Source organism: Suricata suricatta, chromosome 11, assembly GCF_006229205.1.
Source record: "Suricata suricatta isolate VVHF042 chromosome 11, meerkat_22Aug2017_6uvM2_HiC, whole genome shotgun sequence".
Taxonomy (NCBI): Eukaryota; Metazoa; Chordata; class Mammalia; order Carnivora; family Herpestidae; genus Suricata; species Suricata suricatta.
Window position 1 is genome coordinate 84583750 of NC_043710.1, and position 15309 is coordinate 84599058.

General features: G+C 41.1%; 1 long non-coding RNA gene across 2 annotated transcripts in view; it reads right to left on the bottom strand.

The window, feature by feature from the left end:
- Window positions 1-4500: 4500 nt before the first annotated feature.
- LOC115272017 overlaps window positions 4501-15309 on the bottom strand; it is a 34784-nt gene continuing 23975 nt past the window's right edge. For both annotated transcript variants that reach the window (XR_003900195.1, XR_003900194.1), the window contains exon 4: window positions 4501-4907. This is a non-coding gene — a long non-coding RNA (uncharacterized LOC115272017). The remainder of the gene's footprint in view (window positions 4908-15309) is intronic.

Below are 15309 nucleotides of genomic sequence, written 5' to 3' on the forward strand. Positions count from 1 at the left end.
AAGAACCAACTCTTGTTTTCATTGATCTGCTCAACTGTGTTTTTGGATTCTATATTGTTTATTTCTGCTCTGATCTTTATTATTTCTTTTCTTCTGCTGGATTTGGGATGCCCTTGCTACTCTCCTTCTAGTTACAGTAGGTGCTCTGTTACATTTTGAATTTGCACTTTTTCTAGTTTGTTGAAATAGGCCTGTATTGCAATAAACTTTCCTCTTAGGACTGCCTTTGCTGTGTCCCAGAGAGTTTGGATTGTTGTATTTTCGTTTTCGTTAGTTTCCATATATTTTTTAATTTCTTCTCTGATTGCCTGACTAACGCAATCATTCTTTAGTAGGGTGGTTTTTAACCTGCACATTTTTGGAGGTTTTCCAGACTTTTCCCTGTGGTTCATTTCAAGTCTCATAGCACTGTGATCTGAAAGTGTGCATGGTATGATCTCAGTTTGTTTATATTTATGGAGGTCTGCTTTATGCCCCAGTATGTGATCTATCTTGGAGAATGTGCCATGTGCACTCGAGAAGAAGATGAATTTCCTAACTTCAGGATGCAGAGTTCTAAATATATCTATCAATTCCATCTGTTCCAATGTGTCGTTCAGGTCCATTGCTTCTTTAGTGATTTTCTGTCTTGTGGATCTATCCATTGCTGTCAGTGGAGTATTAAAGGTCCCTGCAATCAGCACATTCTAATCAATAAGACAGTTTCTGTCTGTGATTAATTGTTTTATGTATTTGGGTGCTCCCAAATTTGGCACCTAGATGTTTATAATTGTTAGCTCTTCCTGATAGAGAGACCCTGTAATTATTGTATAATGTCCTTCTTCATCTCTTGTTACTGTCTTTACTTTAAAGTCCAGTTTGTCTGATATAGATATGGCTACTCCGACTTTCTTTTGGCTTCCAGTCACATGATAGATATTTCTCCATCCCTTTACTTTCAACCTGAAGGTATCTTCTAAAATGAGTCTCTTGTAGATAGAAAATAAATGGATTTTTTTTTATCCATTCTTCTACCCTATGTCATTTGGTTGGAGCATTCAGTCCATTTACATTCAATGTTATTATTGAAAAATGTGGGTTTGATTCATTGCATTCTCCCTAGAATTCATGTTTATTGTGGTGTCTCTGACACCTTGCATTCTTTGCAACATTTCCCTCATAGAGTCCTTCTTAGGATTTCTTGTAGGGCTGGTTTGGTGGTGATCAATTCTGTCAATTTTTGTTTATTTGAGAACACCTTTATCTCTCCTATTTTGAATGACAAGCTTGCTGGATAAAGGATTCTTGGCTGCATGTTCTTTCTGTCATCACATTGAAGATTTCCTGCCATTCCTTCCTGGCCTGCCAAGTTTCATTAGATAGGTCTGTAACCACTCTGATAGGTTTCCCTTTGTACATGAGGGCCCCTTTATCCCCAGCTGCTTTCAGAATTCTCACTTTATCTTTATATTTTGCCAGTTTCACTATGATATGTTGTGCCAAAAGTCAATTCAAATTATGTCTTAAGGGGGTTCTTTGTGCCTCTTGAATTTGAATGTCTATTTCTTTTCCCATATTTGGGAAATTTTCCATTATAATTTGGTCTAGTATCCCTTCAGGCCCTTTCTCTCTGTCTTCCTCTTCAGGAATTCCTATGGTATGAATGTTGTTCCGTTTGATTGTATCACTCAGGTCTCGAATTCTCCTTTCTTGCTCCTGGATCAATTTCTCTCTTTTTTTTTCCAGCTTCCTCCTTTGCTATAACTATATCTTCTAATTCACCTATTCTTCTCTCTGCCTCATCAATCCTTGAGGTGGCTGCCTCCATTTTATTATTCACCTAATTTATAGCCTTTTTTAAACTCATCACACCTATTTTCAATGTTCCTAGTCATTGTCTCAGTTGCTTCTCTGATGCTTTTTCAACCCCAGCGATTAATTTTATGAAAGGTTTTTAAAATTCTTGTTCAGAGGCGCCTAGGTGGCTTAGTCGGTTAAAATTCTTGTTCAGTGATGGTGTTTAGGCCTGTGTTGAGCAGTTCTGTGGCTGTGACTTCTTCCTGGAGATTCGTCAGGGGAGAGTTCCTTCATTTTGTCATTTTGGCTAGTTTTCCGTCTCTTGTCAGTTTTAAAAAGTTCATTGTGCACCGTGCACCTGTTAGTATTGCTCTGTTAAAGGAGGCTTATTGACTGTTCAGGGCCTTTCGTTTCAGGAAATATTCTTTTAATGGTGTCTCTCAGTTTCTCTTGTTGTGCTTTTGATTATTTTATTTCCCTACTTAGTGGTATTTGGGACTCCCCGTCATGTGCACTTTGGCTTGTTTCTTGGGGTATCCCTGAGAAGGAAAAGAGACAAACACAGAGGGAACAGAAGCACACAAACGCACAGACAAATCAAACAACAAACAAATTAAAAGGGGGAAAGGAAGGAAAGAAAATGAGAGGAAAGAGAAGAAAAGAAGAGAAGAAAAAAAATAAAGGGCGGCAGAGACAACAAATGACAATGGACAGTCTAAAAGTTTATAACCAGTTGAGGGGACAGATAAGGATGACATACGAGAGAATGTATCTGGATGGCAAGAAAGAAAAAAGAGAGGGAAAAAGGAGAAACGAAAATAAGGAGTAAAAATTAAAAAAAATTTTAAGTAAAAAAGGTAATAATAATAAAAAATAAGTACAAAAAAAAGAAAGAAAAGAAAAGCAGCTGCTCCCCCTCACGAATAGGCGTGTTTTGGCGTAGTAGGTCTCGAGGGCTGCTCTCGGAGGCCCTGCTGTGGTGGTGGTGGAGGAAGAATGGCAGAGCCTCAAGCTTTGCTGGAACTAAGCGCTGCAGGCAACTCTAATGAGTCTGATCTCCTTGTGCTGCAGCTGAGCCAAGCTGTATTTTCCAGGCCTGTCTCTTTTCAAAATTCTAGTCCATGCAATTTTATGCTACCACAGATGAGATATACTTGCCATGGCGGCTGGCTTCTTAGCCTGGTTCTCATAGGGGGAGGGAGCAGTTTCTCTTGCACTGCAGGGATTTGTGCTGCTGCTGCCTGAGGTGAGTGGGCTGCAGGAGATGAAGTTCATGCCCCCACATAAGCCACTGCCAACTCCCAGCCCCCAGCCAGGATCCTGACCTCATAGGGGGAGGGATCAATTTCTCTTGGCGCCAGCTGGGATTTGAGCTGCCGATGCCTGAGGAGCTGGGCGCTGCCAGAAATGAGCTGCGTGCTCCTGCAGCCAAGCGCCCGCCCCCCCCACCTCTGCCGCCAACTTCCTGCAGGGATCGTGTAAGTGTGGGGGCTGTTTTTTCCCTGTTGGCACTTGGGATTTGGATTTGCCAGGCCAATGCTGGAGGCGAGATGTGCTGTGGAAATGAGGTGTGTGCTCCCGCTCCTGCAGCCGAGGCCAAAGTGCAGGACCCCGGGGCTGCTGCCCCGCCACCGACTTCCTGCTGGGATTGCACAGGGGTGGAGGCTGTTTTTTCCCTTGTGCCACCAGGTTTGGTATTTGGGCTACCCAGCAGTTATACATGGAGTGAGAGTTTTTCTTTCAGTGCGGGGTTAAATGTTCTTTATCTCTTCTCTAGAGACAGCACTATGGTCATATTGTTTCTCTTTCTCTTCCCTTTGTCTCTCGGGGCTCTGCGTGCTTGCCCTGTGTTGGTCTGGGGCTCCTTCTTCCCTTGCCCCCCTCGGGCTGGCCCGTTTTCCAATCTCCCCAGTTCGCACTCACTCACTCAGGCATCTTTGAGATTGTCTTCTTTCTGTAATCTATTTTCTCCTTCCACTCTTGCAGATGAGATAGTGTCCTCAGTTCGATAGATGGGGCAGACAAAGTTTACAGAGCTCCCTTCCTCTCTGCCATCTTGGCTCCTCCCCCTCCTTGATTTTAATGTAATCATTCATAGCTATAAATGTCCCTCTTAGTACTGTTTTTGTTGCATCCCACAAGTTTTAATGTGTTGTTTTCATTCTCATTCATCTCTAAGTATTTCCTAATTTCTTTGTGAGTTCTTCTTTGACCCATTGAGGGTTAAAGGATGTGTTGTTTAATTTCCCAAAAACGTTTCAAGTTTTCCTTCTGTTATTGATCTAACTTCATCTTGTTATTGATCTAACTTCATCTTTTTGTGCTCAGACAAGATGCTTTGTATGATATCTATCATTTTAAATCTACTGAGAACTGATATATGGCTTGACATATGGTCTATCCTGGAGAATGTTTCACTTGCCCATGAGAAGAATGTGTATTCTGTTGTTGGGTGAAGTGTTTTGTATATGTCTATTAGATCCAGTTTGTTTTTTTCTTTTCTTTTTGTTTGTTGTTTTGTTTCACAATAAGGACATTCTACTACATAAACACACAGGTGGTTAGTGTGTGTGTGTGTGTGTGTGTGTGTGTGTGTATGTGTGTGTGTTACATGTATGAGTGGAAAGGGAGGTGTGGAAAGCTACATTGGTTACCTCATTGGAATAACACAGGACAGGAAAGAGGCAGGGGAGAGATTAAATTCTTTCCAAAAGTGTGCTCCAAGCTGAAGGGCTGTCAAGGGTGAGGGAATCTAGATCAGGTTGTATGTGATGACTATCCCAATACTGGCACCAGGAGCAGATGAGCAGTGGGGATTTCACATTGTTCCGCTAATCCTCTTGCAGAAATTGTGATTGGCCAGTACATGAAAGAAGTGCTGTGATGGATATAAGAGAAGCAAGAGTGGCTCAATATCTCTTGTGCAATAGTTCAAAATCATCTTAGACTCACTTCTTCATTTACTTGTGTGGTGGCAAATAGTTCATGTGAGCTTTGACAGGTGTTGTGCAGGTGGAATCACAGAGTGCTTCCCAGCCTGTCTGTGCTTTGGTTCTTGCCCTGGGCTGTTCTGAAGCTTTCAGGATGGAGAACCTTGGCAGGACTCCACTTGGTGGTCATGCCCTGTACACCTGGGAATTGGGAAAGATAAATGCCAATGAAGCCACTCTCCATCAATGGGGAATAGTATCTAAGCAATAAATGTTTATCCTTTTGTCCCACAGGTGGATTGTTCTGAGACATATTTCAAAAGACTCCTTGAGAGGTACCAATCAGAAAAAAATCCCAGTGGCCAATTAGCCCTTCCCATGACACTCCCCTTGTCTTTCACTCCTGCTCTCTGGAACCACCTTCCCAAATATACTACCTGCACACAAACTTTTTTCTCAGACTCTAACTTGGAGAAACCTAGGTAAACACAAGAGCTTTGTCAAAACCCCACAGGAGGTAGCTTGAAGAAACAGTCTGAAGATGGGACAGTTTGAAAATCCAATAGAATGACAATTCATAAAAACATATTTAAAACACAAATCATAGTGATATTCAAAAGAGAAAGATGAATAACACTGTTGAGTAGAACACAGTGCATTGGTTACCAATACCAGGAGAAGACACTAACTGCGTAGAGGATAGCAAAGCTCTTCATAATGCCAGCTACCAGGAATAGAAGTCCACACATTCTGGGGGTGCCTGGGCAGCTCAGTTGGTTAAGCATCCGACTTCATATCAGGTCATGATTTGGAGGTTTGAGAGTTTAAACCCTGTATTGGGCTCTCTGCTGTCTGTCCTTTCCTCACTTGCTCTCCCTCTGTCTCTCTCTCTCTCTCTCTCAAAAATAAACATTAAAAAAACACCAAAGTCCATATATTCTGTTCACTGCATCTTGGTGTAAGAATCAGCATAAAAAATACAACACTGTAGAGCCCTGGATGGAACAATGCTTTACTCACTTAGAGAAGAGACAGAGAGTCTCTAGTCTAATTGTACAAAGCTCATGTCAGGTTTAACTATAGGTTAGGTGACAAAGTGAAGTTGCATGATGTATGACAGTCTCATATCATTGATGATGTTGGAGGAAAGCTTCATGCACAGGGTACCCTATGGATAGAAACCTGCACTGAGGGTGTCATTCTCAAATCAGCACTTTTGTTGGGACCCCTGTCAGATTAGTAATAGACCACAAGTAGACTGTTTGAGTAGAGGGAGGAAATTCCCTAAACATATGGGTGGCAGGTTCAGCAATACTTAAAACCCTCTGCTGCTACCACTGTGCAATGTGTGTCAGTTCAGGTACTGCTGGGTATCTGAAGGAACAAGACAAGAAGAGATTAGTTTTCTCCTACCCCCTGCCCACTTCCTGTACTTACTGTGATCAAAGGTGTTGCTGTCTGTTACTTGGGGTACTGACTGTCTAGGTATTGCAGCCCTGTCCCAGTCTGTCTGTCCCAGTCCCGAGGCTACTCCACAGTCACCCATTGCCCTGTTGCTTGATCCAGACCATTCAATCCTGGTCAGCCAATTCAGGAAAGTCATCTTCTGCACACACTTGGCATGTCCCATAATGTTACCCACCTGAATGAAAAGATCAGATGTCCTTGGCACCACTAGAGAGCTCCTGGCATCCTGGTGCTCCTTGTAAACATCACATAGAAGCATCACCTCTAGATTACTCAGGGGGCCGTCTCCAGTGTACTGTGGCAGCCTAACCTGTAAACCACTCCTGAGACATGGGATTTTGTAGGCACAGCCTAATCAGGTGGCTTCCTGGTCTACCTTCACCCTAACCAGGCTTGGTATTTCCCAACGTTCATTGCAACACCATATTTCCCTTGTATTGGAGTGCAGTGTTTAGTGTCCATACTGCCCTACTCAGGCAGAAGTACAACCCCACTACCATGTCATCATAATATTTTTTCTTTAGTTGCTGTTTGAGTTCACTGCTCTATCATCTGATGGCTCCATTGGCCTATGAAAGATAGGGCACATGAAAAGTCTATTGTTCTCATGAAAGTGCACCCATTGCTCTGTTGAAAGTTGTCCCGTGGCTTGAGTAAAGTACCATAGAGTCTCTAAAAACAAGATTTAAGTTATTTTTAAGAGGAGCTATGGAAGTTCCAGTGTGTACATGTTGGGCTGGGATGGCAATAACATACCCTGAATAAGAGTCAAAAGCAGTGAGGCACCACTGGTACCCATGGCTGACACCAGGAGTTTGATGTGATTAATCTGCTAGACCTTTGGTTAATGTGTCCCAATTCTCTTCCTTGGTTGACTTGTGTCAATTAACAAGAATCCCAAGATTGTACAGCTTCCTTAGTCTTGACTTCTTCCAAGATCACTCCTTGGGCCTTGGCCTATTTTTGCATCTGAGTTGGACTTCCATGTCCAACTCATTGACGTATCCATTGGGCTACTGCTGTTACCCATTGGGTACAAGCTCGATTGACATGAGGGTTCATTCATGTTACATTTTAAAAAGTCCTTTGCCATGAGCATTAACATCTATTTTTCCTTTCCAACCAACAGGGTGTTGATATAATCCTTGTCCCCATATAAGGAATCCCTTAATAGTCAATCATTCAGTTGCCATTCTCCAGACCAGATGGCTAGGCCATTGGCAATGGCACATAAATTGGTGAAAATGTAGCAAAGTTTAGTAGAATGGGTGGCCTGCACAATCACCACTGCATGGATTCCAGCCCACTGAGCAGAATATCCGTGTCTAGTCCCAGCCTTTAATTTTGAAGAGTCATCAGTGAACCATACCATATTGTCAGCAGGCATATCTTTAAATCTTGGGCCCCAGTTAGTTATGGTGTGGGGTCAAGGACAAGGCATTCCCTGTGGGTTTCTCAGTTCTTTCTGGCAAGGTGGCTTGCTCATGGAGGTTACTGGTTCCTTGAGATTGTGGCTGGGCCTGACCTAGGATATACCACTCTTATTTAATAATTGAGCTCTATTGAACTTGTCCAATATTATTGGTGGAGTCTGTAGCACCCAAGTAAGAATGGGCAATTCAGGTCACAGAGTCACATGTGGTGTCTGGCTCTAAGATGTTAGTCTCTACCAAGGCTTGATAGCAAGCAAGCAGTTGCTCTTCAAAAGAAGAGTATCTGGTGGCTGCCTTCGTCCACTTGTAGTTCCAGAATCCAAGACACCTACACACCTTAGTGGCAGTTTTTTATTTTATGCTTAAGTAGACTCCACATCCAATGTGGGGCTCAAACTCCAGATCCCCAGATCAAGAGTAGCATGCTCTTTTTCAAAAAAAGAATGAAATCTTGCCATTTGCAACAACATGGATGGAAGTGGAGGGTATTATGCTAAGTGCAATAGGTCAGTCAGAGAAAGACATATCACATGATTTCACTCATATTTGGGATTTGAGAAACATAACAGAGGATCAAAGGAGAAGGGAAGGAAAAATAAGGTAAAAGCAGAGAGGGAGGCAAACTGTAAGAGACTCAAATACAGAGAAAAACCTGAGGGTTGATTGGGGTGGGGAAAATGGGTGATGGGCATTAAGGAGGGCACTTGTTGGGATGAGCACTGGGTATTATATGTAAGTGATGAATCAATGGATTCTACTCCCAAAGTAGTCATTGTATGTTAACTAACTTGAGAATCATAATAATAATAAAAATCCTCAAACATTAAAAAAAAAAGAGTATCATGCTCTACCAACTGAGCCAGCTGGGCATCCCCTAGTGGCAGTATTTTGTTACCACATACGCTAATTTGCATGTAGAGAGGTTGTGGACCTCTGTGGTGTTCAGGCTCCAAAGGTCCCAAACGCAGTTGGCTGGGCCACGGCTTGTTGAACAGTTTTTAAGACTTGCTGGTGCAAAAAGTCTTATTTCAAATTCTTTTTGAAAAGTTTATTTATTTATTTTTCTTAAAATTTTTAAATGTTTTATTTATTTTTGAGACAGAGAGAGACAGAGCATGAGCAGGGAGGGGCAGAGAGAGAGGGAGGCATAGAATCCAAAGCAGACTCCAGGCTCTGAGCTGTCAGCACAGAGCCCGACACGGGGCTCAAACCCACAAATGTGAGATCATGACCTGAGCTGAAGATGGAGGCTTAACCGACTGAGCCACCCAGGTGCCCCAGTTTATTTATTTATTTTGAGAGAAACAGAGACAGCATGAGTAGGGAAGGGCAGAGAGAGGGAGACAGAGAATCCCATGCAGGCTCTGCACTGTTGTCACGGAGCCCTATAGAGCCTACAGTTGGACCTCCTTTATCAAAAAAATTTTTAATGTTTACTTATTCTTGAGAGAGACAGAGCACAAGCAGGGGAGGGGCAGAGAGACAGAGAATCGAAAGCAAGCTCCAGGCTCTGAGCTGTCAGCACAGAGCTGAATGCAGGGCTTGAACCCACAGACCATGAAATCATGACCTGAGCTGAAGTTGGACACCTAACTGTCTGAGCCACCCAGGTGCCCCATGGACCTCTTTTTTAAGAGGTAACAAGTGCTGCCAGGGACAACAATTATTACTCTATCTAGGATACTTCTTTGGCTTTGTGCACAAGTGACCCCTAGGAATTGTGTCTGCTGTGCTGGTTCCTGTACTTCATCTGGGTTTATAGCCCACTGCCATGAGACATTGTATCAGTGACTAATTGCAGCACTACCTCCACCTGTTTTTTTTTTTTTGGCAGACTCTCGCACCAGATGTCACTAATGTAATGGATGGCCATAACTCTTGTGGTGAACTGGGTTTATTGAAGATCAAACACACACTTGTAATATATTGAGCATATGAACACCTGTCTGCCATGGGTCACCTCATTTACCCCCAAATGTCCTAAGTTCATTAATTTACAGGTCCTTATGGGGACCTGAAAATATTGTCCCCATAAGGACCTAAAAATATTGTCATGTGGGGACTTGTATCATGAGTCTCTATTTTTCTCTTTTCCCTTTTTGTCCTGACAGGGGTACACTGACCCACAATGTGGATCTGAAGACCTTGGCCCTATCCTTAACTGTGCCCTGCAGCCTGAGACATTTGTGTTCACCATGTCCTTTATCAAACAGAAACACCAGCCAGGCTGCATGAGATTCCCCTGGCTTCTGTCCTTATAGTTCTTTCACCTTTTGGATTTCATTCTCAGAGAAGGATCTCATTTCAACAGGTTTTTTGCAGCAATGCCATCAATGGTTTTGCATTGTGTGAAAACAGATATTATTTGAGGCATGTAAATGACTGGATTCAGGTGTAACTCCCTGCACAGGACTCCCTTACTTCCCTTGGACATCACCAGTGACCCTGTTCATTCATATCCTCAGGAGCTTTCCAGGTGAAATCTGAAACTGGTCCCATACGCAGAGGGCAGGAAGTGACCCAAGAAAGAGGCAGGCCACTCCAGATTGGTAGATGGCAGACTTAACAAGCGAGAGATGATGTCCCAATAGTTCACTTTTATTTCTCTTGCCTCCAGAGATATGTGTAGTAAGAAGTTGCTACAGCTGAGGTAAAGAGGTTGCTGTTTTTTCCTATAGGATTTTGATGGCTTCCTGTCTCACAGTCTTTCAACCGTTTTAATTTTATTTTCATGGATGGTGCAAGAAAGTGGTACATGTTCATTCTGTTGTATGTTGCTGTCCAGTTTACCCAACACCATTTGATAAAGAAGACTGTCTTTTTACCATTGGATATTCTTTCCTGCTTTGCTGAATATTAGATGGCAATACATTTGTGGGTCAATTTCTGGGTTCTCTATTCTGTTCCATTGATCTATGTGTCTGTTTTTGTGCCAGTACCATACTGTCTTGATGATTACAGCTTTGTAATACAGCTTGAAGTCTGGAATTGTGATGCCTCCAGCTTTGGTTTTCTTTTTCAACATTACGTTGGCTATTTGGGGTCTTTTCTGGTTCCATACAAATTTTAGAATTGTTTGCTCTAGCTCTGTGGAGGATGGTGGTGCCATTTTGATTGGGATTGCATTGAATGTGCATATTGCTTTGGATAGTAGCACCATTTTAACAATATTCTTCCAATCCATGAGCATGGAATGTTGTCTTAACCCAGTGCCGGGGGACTGCTCGTCTGCCCGTCTGCTTCCACCCCGGGCTGGGGCAGCACTTGCGGGTGCCGCGGTGCGCTAGCTCGCCAGGTCCAGGCGCTCTTGTCCTGGCTTTGAGCGCGCCTCTGTCGCGAGTCCTTTCCTGAGGGAGGGAGAGAAAACAGGGCAGGAGAAGGGAGACGCAGAGAGTGAAGACAGCACACGGTTTCCGATCAAGCCTCTAGCTTCTTTATTCTTCTTCCTTTTCTCTCCTTAAGAAAATAATTCCTCTTATATAGAATTTTGGGGCAGAGAACTGACCCGGATCGGTTACCAGGTAAACAGAGTCAAATGCATATCAAAAGAAGTGCCCAGACTTGCCTCTGCAACGCTGGGGAGGGGGAGCTAGCGCTGAATAATCTAAAATGCGGTTTTGATCTTTTGTGCACCTTGGCCACTCTACGTCTGGCCCAGCATGACCTACGCCAAAATCTTGGACCAGGAAATGGCAATCTCCAGCCTCCAGATGCAAATCTTGTTTACTGGTTCACTCCCTGGAGAGTGATAATCCTTGCCTGAGGCAACCAGAAAACTTGGCGGCTTCCGACAGAATGTTTTTCCATTTCTTTGTGTCTTCCCCAATTTCTTTCATAAGTTTTCTATAGTTTTCAGTGTAGAGATCTTTTACTTGTTTGGCTAGATTTATTCCTAAGTGTCTTATGGTTCTTGGTCCAACTGTAAATGGGATTGATTCCTGACTATCTTTTTCTTTTGCTTTATTATTGGTGTGTAGAAATGCAACTGATTTCTGCATGTTAATTTTATATCTTGTGACTTTTCTGAACTCATGTATCCAGTCCAGCAGTTTTTTGGTGGGATTTTCCTGGGTTTTCCACATAGAGTATCATGTCATTTGCAAAGAGTGAAAATTTGAATTTTTCTTTGTTAATTTGCATGCCTTTTATTTCTTTCTGATGTCTGATTGCTGAGGCCAAGACTTCCAGAACTATGTTGAACAAGAGTGGTGAGAGTGGACATCCTGTCTTGTTCCTCACCTTAGGGGGAAAGCTCTCAGTTTTTCCCAATTGAGGAGGATATTAGCTGTGGATCTTTCATATATGGCCTTTAGGATGTTGTATGTTCCTTCTACTTTCTTGAGAGTTTTTACCAAGAAAGGATCCTATATTTTGTCAAATGATTTTGCTGCCTCTATTGAGAGAATCATATAGTTCTTAACCTTTCTTTTATTAATGTGGTGCATCATGTTGATTGATTTGTAAATACTGACCCAGCCCTGCAACCCAGGAATAAATCCCACTTGATCATGGTGAATACTTTTAATGTACTGTTGAATTTGATTTGGTAGTATCTTTTTGAGAATTTTTGCATCCAGGTTCATTAGGGAGAAGGAAACAATCAATGAAACAAAAAGGCAACTAATGGAATAGGAGAAGATATTTGCAAATGACATATTGGATAAAGGGTTAGTATCTAAAATCTATAAAGAATTTATCAAACTCAACATCCAAAAAACAAATAATCCAGTGAAGTGGGCAGAAGACATGGAGACACTTTTCCAAAGAAGACATCCAGATGGCTAACAGACATATGAAAAGATGCTCAACATCACTCATCATCCAGGAAATACAAATAAATATCACAATCAAATCTTCAAATCACAAATCAAAACTTCCAATCCACAAATCAAACCTCACACCTGTCAGAACGGCTAAAATGAGCAACTCAGGAAACAACAGATGTTGGCAAGGATGTGGAGAAAGGGGAATGCTTTTACACTGTTGGTGGGAATGCAAACTTGTGCAGCCACTCTGGAAAACAGTATGGATGTTCTAAAAAAATTAAAAATAAACTACCCTATGACATAACAATTGCAATACTAGATATTTACCCAAAAGATACAAAAATGCTGATTTGAAGGGACACATGCACTCCAATGTTTATAGCAGCACTATCAACAACTGCCAAGTTATAGAAGGAGCACAAATGTCCATCGACTGATGAATGGATAAAGGAGATGTAATATATATCACATCACATCACATCATATCACATCACATATACCAGACCCTGATATAACGACCTGAGCCAAAATCAAGAGTCAGACGCTCACTGATTGAGCCACCCAGGTGCCCTTTATTTCTTTTTTTTTTTTTTTATCTGATTGCTGTGTTGAATAGAAGTGGTGAGAGTGGGCACCATTGTCTTCTTCCCAGTCTTAGAGGAAGAGCTTCATTATGCATGCATTATTCCATCCCCCAAACTAGTATTGCTGAGTGCCAAGAAAGAACTCTTCAGCAAATTCTCTCCCCCAAATTTGAAACTGGAAAAAACTGTCAAAATAATCATTCCAGGGCTCTGGAATTTGACCAAAGGCATATGACCAATTTAGAGGCGGTTATTAATGAAATACTAAACGTTGAATAAGAATAGTAGGTTCTGTGATTACTGTACTTGAGACTGGTCCCATTCCTCCTACCTTCCATTTCAGTTTGTGGGATATTCTACCACGGTGTTCCAGCTGTGAATACCCACAGCTTCTCTACCAAAGAGGTCTCACTTGGTTTTGAATGGACATAGCAAAATCTTCTCACAAGATTGGAAGTATTAGTTATGATCTCAGGAGCAAACAAACAGGAAACATCAATGGTTCCGTTAGCCTGAGCTTGCAGTCCTGGCCAGCACGAGCAATGACGTGGAGGACTGACCAAAAATTTAACAGGAAGACATGGAATATTTCTGGACAAGTTTCCCCATGTCTGAACAGAATAGACCATAAAGGACCCAAGATATTCATACCAACAGCATGATCCATGATAGAAAAAACTGGTAAATTGAACATCATCAAAAGGAAAACCTCAAAAGGCGCCTGTGAGATAATGAAGTCAAGCCACAGGGTGGGAGAAACTACTTCAAAGTTATGTATCTGATAAAGGACTTGTATCTAGAATATATTTAGAAGTCTTTTAATTCAATAATAAGGAGGCAAATTAAAAGGGGCAATTGAAAAAACAGGCAAAATATTTGAGCCAATAGTTCACCAATAAAGGTATATGACTATCTCAAAGCCCATAAGAAGATGTTAGCAAAATTAGTATTAGGATGCAAACTAAGCCATAATGAGATATCAGTTGACCCATAAAGATGGTTGTAATAAAAAATACAGAATTCCCCCCTCAGTCCCAAAACTCAAGATGATGTTAATCAGGAATAATTGTGGAAATAGGCATGAAATACAGAAAATTAATAAGAATTGGGGAGGATGTAGATAAACTGAAATACTCATATATTGCTTATAGCGATGTAAAGTGCTATAGCCACTCTGGATTACAATTTGGCAGTTTCTTAAAAAGTTAAATAAACTTATCATTTGACCAAGAAATTTCACTCTTAGCTGGATATCTAAGAGAAATGAAAAATTGGGTCTACACAACTTTGACTTATATGCAAATTTTCATAGTAATGTTATACATAATAACATAATAGTAGAAAATGGAAACATTTCAAATGTCAATCAACTGATAAATGGTAATCAAAAATGTGTTATGTCTATAAAATGGAATACTGCTCAACAACAGAAATAAGTGAACTACTAATATGAGCTTCAACATGTGAGGGTCTACAAATTATGGTAAATGAAAGAAGCTAGATAGAGAAGACCACAGGATGTATGATTCTGTTTATAAGAAGTTCAGAGAAGACAAATATATAGAGATTGAAAGCAGATGAATGGTTGCCTGGGGCTGGAATGGGAGCAGGGGTAGGAATTGATGGCAGTTGGGCAAGATGGAATATTCTGGAACACAAGAAGTATTCTAAAACTGATAAAAATGTAAAAAATAAAAAAAGTATTCTAAAACTGAACTGTGGTGATGTTTGCACATCTTCATAAATTTATTAAAAATCAGTGAACTGTACAGTTACAATGGGTGAATTTTTTGGTAAATTATACCTTAGTATGAGGTGTTAAAATTATAATCTGCAATGAATGGGGGTGGAGACATATTCAGAAGGTAAGAAAAGTTCAGTATACTGTTCCTTCTACTTTTGTATGTGTTAAGAAATTGCATAATATAATGTTCTAACAAGCTGAGGAGTACCTCTATGACATATGAATTAATTTGGAGAATTTACACTTTCTGATTTTAAATTGTAATATACTAATCAAGGTAATTTGGAGCTGGTGTAAGGACAAGGATGGAACAGAACTGAAAGTCCAGAAATGAATTCTTACATTTATGCTTAATCAATTTTAGACAAAGCACAAAGCATGAGACAAAAAAATTTAATGGATTTCATTGTATCAAGATTATAGATTTTTGTTCAGTGAAGGACCTGTAGACAAGGTCAACACACAGACATAGATTGGGAGAATGTATTTGCAATATGTAAACCTGATAAGAGACAATTAGTGTTTAGCTATTAGCTAGAAATACAAACAATTCTTGTGAATCAACAATGAGAAACCCAAAAGAAAACTAGGCAAATGATATAAATGATA